General features: G+C 38.3%; 1 protein-coding gene across 1 annotated transcript in view; it reads right to left on the bottom strand.

The window, feature by feature from the left end:
• The window catches only part of GPR158 (G protein-coupled receptor 158), a 294063-nt gene that overhangs the window by 71963 nt on the left and 209537 nt on the right, over positions 1-12563 (bottom strand). The gene's annotated exons all lie outside the window — the stretch shown is intronic.

Raw genomic sequence — 12563 nt, 5'->3', positions numbered from 1 at the left:
TCCTCCCTCCTCTTTCCCTTTTCTCCTCCCTGACATTCAGTGCTCTGAATGCAGGGCTCCATTTCTTAACATTTGTAGCATGTCATCATAATGAGGCTTTTTCTAGAACTGAATCATGAATTCATTTTTCTCGAATATGAAGGGACAGAAATAATTATATTTTGCTAAGGAAAACTGAGAAGATACCTAATGGTAAATAAATATGCCATTTCATACAAGCTAGGATTTCCAAGGTGAAAATAATGCCATTTAAACATTACCTAAAACTTGCATAATTTGCCCATGTTCCACATTCAACTTTTATCTTCAACATTCTATTAGAGCAGGACAGAAGAAGGTGGAATAAAATGGCAAGATGTTGACCAAGTGAAGGGGAAAAAATTCCAGCACTACTCAACGTTTTCAAGAGTTGGCAAAAAATCCTGGGTTATTAAGTGTTTAATCCATTTTTGCAGCTTAAAATCTTTAATGAAAACTCTGAGTTCATGTGACAGATAATTCAGTTTTAGTCCTGAAGATCTGTACTACCTGTCCACATAGATTAGAATAACTAGACAATGGTCAAATTCTCAATTTGCTTTATCATAGCAGAAATAGCCTAAGTAACTGAATAGCTGATATGACAACCCCAAAAAGTACATGGATCCAAACACAACTGAACTGAATAGGACTTGACAGGCAGTACCTTCATCTGGAGCGACTGTTCTATCAAAGACAGTCATCTTGCTATGGTATGTACAACTGGGGCTTCCCAGGTGGTCAGTGGTAAAGAACCCACCTGCCAATGTAGGTGATATAAGAGACAGGGGTTCGATCCCTGGATTGGGAAGATCCACACCAGCATTCTTCAGCTTCCCAGGTGGTTCAGATGGTGAAGAATCTGACTGGAGCCCATTATACAGAGTGAAGTAAGCCAGAAAGATAAAGTCCAATACAGTATACTAACGCATATATATGGAATTTAGAAAGATGGTAACGATAACCCTATATGCAAAACAGAAAAAGAGACACAGATGTACAGAAAAGAATTTTGGACTCTGTGGGAGAAGGCGAGGGTGGGATGTTTCAAGAGAACAGCATCGAAACATGTATATTATCTAGGGTGAAACAGATCACCAGCCCAGGCTGGAGTGCTCGGGCCTGGTGTGCTGGGAAGACCCAGAGAAATTGGGTAGAGAGGGAGGCAGGAGGGGGGATCGGGATGGGGAATACATGTAAATCCATGGCTGATTCATGTCAATGTATGACAAAAACCACTATAATATTGTAAAGTAATTAGCCTCCAACTAATAAAAATAAATGGAAAAAAATAATAGAAAAGCTTTTTTAGGGGAGTGGTCTATTGGTTAGGATTTTGAGCTTTCACTGCTGTGACTTGGGTTCAATCCCTCATCAAGGAACTGAGATCCTTCAAGCTGCATGGCCAAAATGAAGAAAAGAAACCTTTTTTTATTATTTTTAGAAAAGGTATCACTGATCTTATAATAAAAATAAATTCAATCATTAATTCATTAAAAAAAAAAAAAAGAATCTGCCTGCAATGCAGGAGACCCAGGTTTGATCCCTGTGTCAGGAAGAACCCTGGGAGGAGGGCACAGCTACCCACTCCAGTATTCTTGCCTGGAGAATCCTGTGGACAGAGGAGCCTGGCAGGCTATAGTCCACAGGGTTGCAAAGAGTCAGACATGAGTGACACGACAGCATGCGTGCACGCACAACTGTCTGGAGGGCAGACATGATGCCAGACCATTGTAATCATGGAATAGTTATCACAAAGTCTTGGAAGTCACTACCAATTATTTAGAATGTTGTTGTTTAGGGACTTCTCTAGCAGTCCAGCAGTTAAGACTCCACACTGGTTCAATCCCTGGTCAGGGAACTAAGATCCCACATGCCACTCGGCGAGGCTAAAAGGTAAAATAAATAAATAGAATGTTGCAGTTTACTTACCAGGGCTCCAGACTTGAAATGCTACCTGACTCTAGTGTGAAGTCCCGAACAATAGGAAAACAAGAGAAGTAGCTAAAAATTGCACATTATCAGAAATGTCCCAAGTTCTTATTTTTGCCCTGATCCCTGATTTCCATCTGATATTTATGGAAGAGAAAGCTTGGTACCTCCTTCCTTCCTATCACAATGAATGAAATGGATGTGTTTTGACCTAAGTTCAACCCCTCCACTTACTCACTGAAGCCCATATGCTTTTGTCTACTTAGGGCTTCCTTAATGACAATATTCACTTCACTTCTGCAAAATCATCTTCCATCTCTATGGGACCATCCATAGCCATGAAAACATGTTGAACTATTTCTCATCCTGATATATACATACACACACACACATATCTATATAATTTCATATATAAATACAATAAATATCCATACATCTACCCACTCAGTTTAAGAAGAAGACTACTATTACCTTAAAATTCCCTTTATTCCCCTCTTCCTCTGTGATCACGGCCTCTTTACTTTGCTATCCAAGGTCACCAGCATCTTTGTTTGTCATTCTCCTGCTTTCTTATAATTTATCTCATACACTCAGGTCTCACAGACACACACACAAACACATGATTTCACTCCATATAAATGAAATAATACTTTTGCAATGTTATAGGATTTTTATTATATATGCCTTATGGCAAACATTATGGAACTTGCATTATTAATTACAAATATTTTAGTAGGTGTTATACAGAAAAGAGTGTAATAAAATCAAGCAAGTTGGGAAACACTCAATTTTAAATGCATTCTTTTACTGTAGATCTCAAAGCCTTTAATAAGTAATCTTCACTGTGACTTCCCAGGTAGAAGTACTGGCCGTGTATACTTGACCTCTTCTTTTAGAGAGTGTCTTTTATTTCAGAACATCTGATGAGATGCTATGCTTTACATCAGGAGGTGAAATGTGCAATTGTTTTGGGAAAATCCGTGCCAGGAGCAAAGCCTCTCATCCCTCCTCACAGAGAACAAGAGCGCTTGCACGGTCACATCCAGACCCCAACAGCACGCCTGACTATGTGAGCTGGACAAGCCCACGGAGCAGAACAACTATTTCTTTTCTCACATTTCTGTAAGCATGATGAAAAGTAGATGCTGGATACAGAAATCAAAGTTGAAGAATGAAAAAAGTCCAAGTGGAATGGAAAGTAATGTTTGGATTAGGATGTCATCTGAACATGTCTGTATTTGAATTAATCATATTATCTCCAAAGCCTAGAGAAGACATTCAAAATAAATCTCAATGTGGAAAAGTTAGGGATAAACAAATCATGCCGACCACAGACCTCTAATCAACAATGATATCTCCCGTAGATAATGTACATTCAGTATTTATGAAGATACACCTATAGTGATTAAATTCTCAGAACATATGGTCTATTTTCCTCATATTATAGAAATTATACATGAAGAGATAGTCATATACCATAATCACAGCTTTTAGATAACGTATAACTAAAATAATCATGTAAGTTGACATACTTCTCTGATATATTCTAGAAAAGTAATTTTTCTCCTAAAATTTCATATTGACCTCTCTAAACAACAGGTCCAAATTCTTCTTTCAATCACACTTATACTAGGATCTGGATATTTTGATATTGAGTTTTTATTACTATGATTCCATGGTAGCATTATTTCTTTATATTTTTCTTCTTTTGCAGGCTTGTTTAAGTAATATATCTATTAACACTTCACTGAATTGTGACTCTTTAGTGACACTGTGTAGTCCCTGGCATTCAAGGTATGATTTGCTTTGTCAAAATGTCACCTTCTTGGAGGGGTGGCCGTAAGAAGATACCCCTCATCCAAGGTAAGGAGCAGCGGCTGCACCTTGCTGGAGCAGCCGTGAAGAGATACCCCACGTCCAAGCTAAGAGAAACCCACGTGGGACAGCAGATGTTGCGAGAGGGCATCAGAGGGCAGACACACTAAAACCATAATCACAGAAAACTAGCCAATCTGATCACAGGACCACAGCCTTGTCTAACTCAGTGACACTAAGCCATGCCGTGTGGGGCCACCCAAGATGGTTGGGTCATGGTGGAGAGGTCAGACAGAATGTGGTCCACTGGAGAAGGGAATGGCAAACCACTTCAGTATTCTTGCCTTGAGAACCCCACAAATAGTATGAAAAGGCAAAATGATTGGATACTGAAAGAGGAACTCCCCACGTTGGTAGGTACCCAATATGCTACTGGAGATGAGTGGAGAAATAACTCCAGAAAGAATGAAGGGATGGAGCCAAAGCACAAACAATACCCAGTTGTGGATGTGACTGGTGATGGAAGCAAGGTCTGATGCTGTAAAGAGCAATAGTGCATAGAAACCTGGAATGTTAGGTCCATGAATCAAGGCCAATTGGAAGTGGTCAAAAAGGAGATGGTAAGAGTGAATGTCGATATTCTAGGACTGTGAAGAAAACTGAGCACCGAAAAATTGATGCTTTTGAACTGTGGTGTTGGAGAAGACTCTTGAGAGTCCCTTGGACTGCAAGGAGATCCAACCAGTCCATCCTGAAGGAGATCAGTCCTGGGTGTTCATTGGAAGGACTGATGCCAAAGCTGAAACTCCAGTACTTTGGCCACCTCATGCAAAGAGTTGACTCGTTGGAAAAGACCCTGATGCTGGGAGGGATTGGTGGCAGGAGGAGAAGGGGATGACAGAGGATGAGATGGGTGGATGGCATCACCAATTTGATGGACATGGGTTTGAGTAGACTCCAGGAGTTGGTGATGGACAGGGAGGCCTGGCGCGCTGCAATTCATGGGTTCACAAAGAGTCGGACACAACTGAGCAACTGAACTGAACTGAACTGTCATTTTTAAAAGAATACCTTGCTAGCATTTTATAGTGTTTTTAAGTCTTCTACACTTTTTTACCCAAGAACTAACTTTGAAGAGGAAACTATTTTTCAGGACATGTTGCTAATTCTAACATTAACAACTTTTATTCTGTTTGTAGCTATTTTCTTAATTATCTCTCAAACATGTTTAAGTATCTTCATTGTCTCTTATGTCAACTGCTCAAAAATAAGATCTCAGAGTAGTGGTAATCTGCTGATATATGTGTCTGACAAATCTGAGAATGTTTCCCACAGACTTAAATTCTCTAAAACCACATGTTCACATATATTACTTAAAACCTCAAGTGTAAATTTGTTAGCCTTTCTACTAACTGAAAATAACTTACCAAACTTCAGAAATAGCTAATTACTTACGTGTCTTGAGCCTGCATGGAAAAATTTAAGTGCATTTCTGTATGGAAAAACAGTAACAATTGAAAAAGAGAGGGACTATCCTTGGTGGTCCAGTGGTTAAAAGTCCGCCTTGCAATGCAGGGGATGTAAGTTCGATCCCTAGCCAAGGAACAAAGATCCCACATGCCGGAGAGCAACTAATTCCATGTACCGTGTATTGCAACTCAAGATTCTGCATGATACAACAAAGATTCTGCGTGCCACAACTAAGATCCAGCACAGCCAAATAAATAAATATTTAAAGAAAAAAAAGAGTTTCTGCCATGTTTTTCCCATAGGGTGAAGACATTAATCCACAAACTCCGGCAAGAGAATTAGAAATGAACTGACATGTCATTCTTTCCATACTTTTTTTTTCACTAGAAAGCTAAAACATGCTTTAGTTATGATATTGCTGCCGAGGTACAATTGCTTCTCTTTTGACTCAAACCCCATCTGACTGACAAATTCTCTATCACTGCTGACCTCCTCATTTGTTCCTATGAAGGCATTCTCAGGATTATTCATTATGTCCCTAGTCTACGACTAAATTGTGACATTTCAGCCTCCGCATCATTGTTGAATCAGTCTTCATTTGGTCCCATTAGAAATTCTCTGCAACTGGGGTGGTTTATTCTCATTTTAATGTCATAATTTTTTATTTAATCTCTTCCTGTTTATTTCAAAATAATGAGTTAAGTCCCTTTCATGGAAGAATTTACATTTGAGCAAAGATTTAGAGATGATGAGGGAGTTCACCAGAGAGATAATGGGGGTCAAGAGTGCTCCAGGAAGAAGAAACAACCACTGCCAAGGCTGTAGGGTGGGCGCATGACAGGCTCATTCAAGGAAGAGCAAGGAGGCCAGGATTGTTGTGGCAGGGAGAGAGGCAGAGAGGAGTGCACTGTGAGGTCAAAGAAGACTTTGTGGGCATGAAGCGAAGATTCTTTGTTATTGGTCCACATTCTTTTCCACCTCCCCATAGTGAAATCATAGAGATAAAGATAGTGGTCTAGAAACAGAGAGACACAAAATAAAGACAGAGGTATACAGCTATACATTCACATATGTATATATGCATATGTGTAACAGTTTTAGTTGGAATTATACTGAAATTCCATGAATTTTTCATGTGCTGTATTGGAAACCAACATAACAGACATGGTCCTGACCTTGAGATTTATAATTAAAAACATGATTATAAATAAAAATGCAAAACATAACTTTTAAAAGGTATGAAAATCCATCATTAATAATATAAGGGAAGAGCTACACTGCATATGTTCATCAATGAAAAATGTCTGAAAAATATTCATTCAAAATACATTTGTTGAGCCGGGCACTATTCCAGGTGCTGAAATACAGGAGTGGACTTACATTCCAGTGGAGGGAGACAGATAATTTAAAAATATATATATGTATAAGAAATAATATTAATAAAATTCATATATAAAGTGATAAATTCCATGCAAAAGAAATTACCAGGGTGAGAGTGATCAATAGTACTATGAAGAGTAGCATTGTCTGCAATTTAAAGTAGGATCAACAGGGTGAACTTCACCTTAAAGATATTTCAGCAAAGTTGTGAAGGAAGTGAGGAAGCTGTCACAAATATAATAGGAAGAAGTGAGTTCCAGGCAAAGGGAGTTTCAGTTTTTTGGGTATAGGAGCACTTTTGATTATTTAATCGCAAGACTAAAAAGAATGACTTATTGGCACTAAGGCAAAAATACCAAGTCATCCATGGGAAAAATCAGGTTATCTTAAGATCCAAAAACAGAAAAAAATCACAAATTCTGAGCAACAGAAAGTGGGTCTTGATTTTTTTACACCCAGGGAAGTTATTCTTCATGTATAAGGACAATGGGCAGAGATTCTCAAACATGTAAGAACCCAAGAACTACAGAACTCACGACTTCTGCATGAAAAACTGTTAATGAAAACCAAGCAACAATAAAAAATAAATGAGTACTGAATAAGTCGGGCTACACAGATTAATGGAAGACATTAAATACAGACCTAAGGCTGAACGACTATGTGAATTGTTGCTTCAAAATTACATATTATAAACATTAACAACTCAAAAATGATTAGCTAAGAAAACTCAGAGAGTGGGAATAAGGGGCAAAAAAAATTGTATTTGAGTTCAATTTTTTAGCTGTCAGCTGAATTCTAGTGATACTACCAAAAGTTGAAACATAGCTAAGAAAAAAATAATTAATCCAACTTTAAAACATTTTATAATATTTTTTAACTTTAGCTCTTTTAGAACTAATAATGTTCATTATGAAGATTCATTTATCTAAAAATTGGTAATAGTTTGTACCACCTCAGTGTTTTGATTAAAATAATAATGATTACAATTAACTTTTGTTTAAAAAGTTATCTGTATCTCAATTTCCACCACCCATCCATTTTCTATTTCAATTTATATATGTGCATATACAGATGTCTCAAATGATCAAATGTATACAATGATTATCTCTGGATAATAACAACTTTTGTTGATCTTTTCCTTGTATATTTCCATTTTATCCTAGTCTGTAAATAACAAATTATTATATTTCATAAAAGCAACAAAGTATTTTTGAGACATATAGTCTAATTGGTATTTATTTGCTTAAAGATGAAAACTTCTCCAAGCTAGGGGTCCAGTTCTTAACTCTTTAAGGCTTGGTTTATTAGAACTCTTTCAGCTGAAGGAAGATTATTAATAAATTCCTGACACATTGCTGACCCAAGTCTCTTTACCAAATACCCTGGAATAGGCACAGTGAATAACCTCCATGCCTTTGCTTGCAAACTATTGCTCCCCCTACTCATCAGATCAGGAGGCTGACGGCTGCTAGGGAAGAGGAGCTCAGGAAGGAGGGGGCAAATAGAACTGCACAAAACCCCAGGGTATTTATAACCATTCCTTTTTAAATTTATTTGGCTGCACTGAGTCTTACTTGTGGGATCTAGTTCCCTGCCCAGGGACTGAATCTGGGAACCCTGCATTGGGAACATGGAGTGTTAGCCACTGGACCACCAGGGAAGTCCCCCAGCCATTTCTTCTATTCCTCTAACCTACCCTAAAGAGGAGAACAAACTGACCTGGCATCCCACAAGTCAAACTCCCTTGAAGAGGTGGTCTAGTTCTCTGATGTCTTTTGATTTCAATATTTAAGCCAATATGCCTGAAATCCTCTAGATGTTTGGGGATTGTTGTTACTGTGTGGTGTTTGGTCATTCAGTCGTGTCTGACTCTCTTGTGACCCTATGGACTGTAGCTCGCCAGACTCCTCTATCCATGGGATTCTCCAGGCAAGAATACTGGAGTGGACTGCCATTTCCTTCTCCAGGGGATTGTCCTGACCCAGGAATCAAACCCGTGTCTCCTGCATTGGCAAGCGGATTCTTTACCACGGAGCCCCTGGGGAAGTTCTGTAATTCTGGTACCCTTGAAGCTATGTCAGCATGAAACCGCATCCCCATATTGTTTTCTCCATAGTACTGCTGTGCTCCTGGGTAGTAACTTTCCTGTCTATTTCCTTTCCCTCTTTTGCTTTGGTATCAAGCCAAATGGATCTAAATGAAACCAAGTAAGATATAGTCTTAGATCAGTTTAAGAACTATCTTAAGGATAGAATCTTAGGGCTGAGGAGAAATCTCCTTACAAAATGTCCTAGATAACTGAGGTTTGAGAAACAGTGGCCGAGTTGTAAAACTGGGAACTTTCTGCCTTGCGTTTGTCACAATGGAAGTGACACTGTCCCAGAATCCAGTTACTACCATTTCCCCCTAAAAAGCACAGAGCTCCTCGGAGAAGAGAGGCTGAGTCCAGGGCTGGGGCATGGAAACAACTTTCTGTTGCACTAGCAAGTAGAGAGGTGTTCAGAGAACGGTGAAGTCACACATCAAAAGAAGGCAAGAGGGAGCTTGAAGGGTCTCCCACTGGCAATTCTGCATTAATTTGAGCATCAAAATAAGTAATAATAATAACAGATTAAAACCTTAGCTGTTTCAACTGTATTCTCATGATCTCATTCTTACCCTTTCTCCCCACTTTCACCTCTCTGTCCTTTATTTCCTGCCCTTTGAACTCTATGCAGGGAAGTAACATGCTCCTGGTTTTTCTCCTCTTCTGGGGATACACGTGCTCTAACAGGAGCAGAAGTCCAAGTTTTAGTTTTAGGCTTTGGGGTGGTCACAGAGAAAGCAGTCTGTTAACTGAGTTAGGTTCTCTGCCACTGAAACCAACCTGGCATGGTCTAATAGGATGACTGATTAGGTTTGAAAGATCACATTTCTGCTTTTGTAGGTAAAACAGTTGAATATCAGAAACTCCATGTGGTTCAATAACACGGTCCACCCAAGCTCATGGGAGTTTTACATCAAATTCCTTAGTGCCAAACCTCAAGCTATTTTAAATTGGTTCCCTGTTTTATTCTCTGAGCCTTTATTGCCTTGCAGGCCTGAAGAGGAAAGAACACGGGCCTCCCTGATGACACTGTGTAACACCACCTGTATCTCACATCCATCCCCTCCATCAGAGGCAATGTCACAGACTGAAGACCACGCTGGGCCAGGGAACCAGAGACTAGTCTTTTCCTGGCTTTCCCATCACCTAATGGAGGAAAGCTGGAGGAGCTGCAACGTCTCTCAGCGTCTCTTCTTTCATTGCAAAACAGAGGCTGAATCAAGACTAAGTTGTATCTGATATCCCTTCTAGTTTTAATTTCTACAGCTCTTTTCTTAATAGGACTCGGGGGTGTGAGTGTAGGGGGATCAACCTGAGAGTAAGTACCATATTTATACATGTATTGGTGTCCTTTATAGAAAGGCGCATCCACCAATCAAATAGATCACCAAGGTTAGAGGCAAAAAATGCACTTTATTGGCTGAAACTGGTGGTTGAGCCAAGCCAAAAACAAACCTCTAGACTCCATATTACTTAATATGCTTTACTAATCCATAATATGTCATTTTATGTGATTTAGCAAGAAAAACACACTTTAGCTGATTTTTTAAGTTTTTTTCTTTCTTTTATAAATTGAAAGTTTTATTTAGGTGATTATGAAGACTAATCATTTGTTCTCAAATCTATGGACTTCAAATTATGAGTCTCTTTTGAGAGTCTGTAAGAAAATGTTTTAAATGCTTCAGCTCTCTGCTACCCAATTATAACAATGCTAAATTTAGTCAGATTTTGGTTTGTCCTTATCTACAGAATGATGACAATCTCTAATTTGGACTTTCCAATATAAGCATTGTTATGAAATCGTCTGTAGTCTAAGATTGCTTAGAAAAGGCAAAAATAACCTTAATTCTTGCAAATCTGTACAACAATATGCAGCATAAAAAGAAGAAAAGGCTCATTGCATAACAACTCACTAGAACAGTGAATATCCTCAAAACGTCCTTCCAAGGAGTTACCTAGCTTGAAAAACAATTCTAATTTACTCAAGAACACTTAAAAAAAAAAACAAAACTGTAACCCCCAGTAAAAATTTTATGAGCAGTTCTGGTACAGGCCACAGAAGGAACAGAGAAAGTAGTAAGATATTTAACAGATCCATAGAGGTCACATTTACACCATCAAATAATTAGATCCTTTGGCTATATTTACTCAATCACTTTTATCACTTATTACAGAGGTCCTCCTTATAGGAAAAACTCAAGCTCAAAGTCATAAACTTCATTTCTGTTAAACCTAAGAAAGCCAATGAGCTTTGGTCTAAAGACCAACTTACTCTTGTCAAAAATTTCTATGCATGTACACCCACGTACATAAACATTCCCTAGGTAGCCAGAGGTTTGAGATGGGGATGAGACATCATCCCCATTCTCTCACGTAAAACAAAACTACTTTCTTTCCCATATTCAATCACTAGTATATTATGTCTTTTCTCCTTCTGTATTTTATGCTATATCCAAGTCTTCATTGAATAATTTGGCCCTTTCTGCCATCAGAGCATGAACACTATTTACTAACTTATTTAAAACCAAAGTACACAGCATGAACTGGAAAGCTACCCATTAATATTTCAAGAAGTTGAAGAAAGAATTTATGTTATGAAAGGTGAAACAGACAGTTAAAGATGAAGTCAACACAGTGAGGTATCCTAAGGTTCCTGTTGGACAGGATTGAATCAGTAAGTCTTCTCTTCCCTTTTTCCTCCTAGGTGTAACAGAAGTGTCAAGTAGAATTGTGTTATCTTCTGTTCTCTTTAAGTTTCCATTTCTTTCTCCTCTTTTTCTCTGTTGTTGATGTCACAGGTGTAGGTCCATTAGACGGTTTTCAAAACTGGATCCCAGTCAATGAAAGGGTCTCTAATGACTGCTTTAAAGATTTAGCAGCTTAACATTTGCTATTCTTTCTAACATCCTTCTTTTCTAGAATACTTCTCCTGTTTAAAAGGCTTTAAAATTCTTCTATAGATTTTAGGCCCGTATCCTTTATTACAGCCCCTGGATTTGAATAAGTATGAATCTTATAAGTAAAAAATAAACCCAAATTTACTAACACCTAAAAATAATCTTAAGAAGTGTTTTAATGCCTAGCTAAAAACTAGTAGGTACTAAATAAAGTAATATGAATAAGGACTATCATTCTTGGTCTTCTACAATCAAGCAGATTCTTTGGAGGCTATTTCAATAGGACAACAGTCACTACTTTAGGGTATAGTTCTTAAACGCATGCAAGCATAACCTCCTTCATTCACTCACTGCATATCTACTGTGCTTCCACTATGAAGACAGGCAGTAGGTTTGCGCTGCAGATACAATAGTGAGCCGCGAGCAAACAGACCATCACTCCTACAGGACTGAAGTTTGTGCAGGAGAAATGACATTGACCAAAGCACTGCTGAACAGAAACTGGTTGAATTGAATCAGTAGCATCAATACTATTTTCTGGTTACAGATAAATAACGAGTGTGATAGGAAGGTCTAGATTATGATTATCTACACCACTAGTACCCCCACACATTTATTCTGTTTATTTTTCTACATAACCACTTAGAAATTTTCAGCTTTAACTACTTGGTGTGTCTCCTGGTTCTGATTCAAATAGGAAGGAAGCAGAAGGAAACCAATATTTATATGAATATACCAAGCATGCCTTTCATGTGAGTTCACTTATGCACTTAACTGCTTCTCACAAACTTGGGAAGAAAAGTATAATTAGCACCATTTTACAGGAGGAACCAAGGTTAGTTTAGAAATGCTAACCAACTTGTCTAAGGTCACCCAGATAAGAGCCAGGATTTGAATATCTGTAAAGCCATTTACATCTACATCTATACAGTAAACAAGATAATACAGACATACAAATTTGTACA

Source organism: Odocoileus virginianus, chromosome 9 (assembly GCF_023699985.2).
Source record: "Odocoileus virginianus isolate 20LAN1187 ecotype Illinois chromosome 9, Ovbor_1.2, whole genome shotgun sequence".
NCBI classification, from domain to species: Eukaryota; Metazoa; Chordata; class Mammalia; order Artiodactyla; family Cervidae; genus Odocoileus; species Odocoileus virginianus.
The sequence above is the reverse complement of the archived record's forward strand: the minus strand, read 5'-3'. Positions and strand labels throughout refer to the sequence as shown.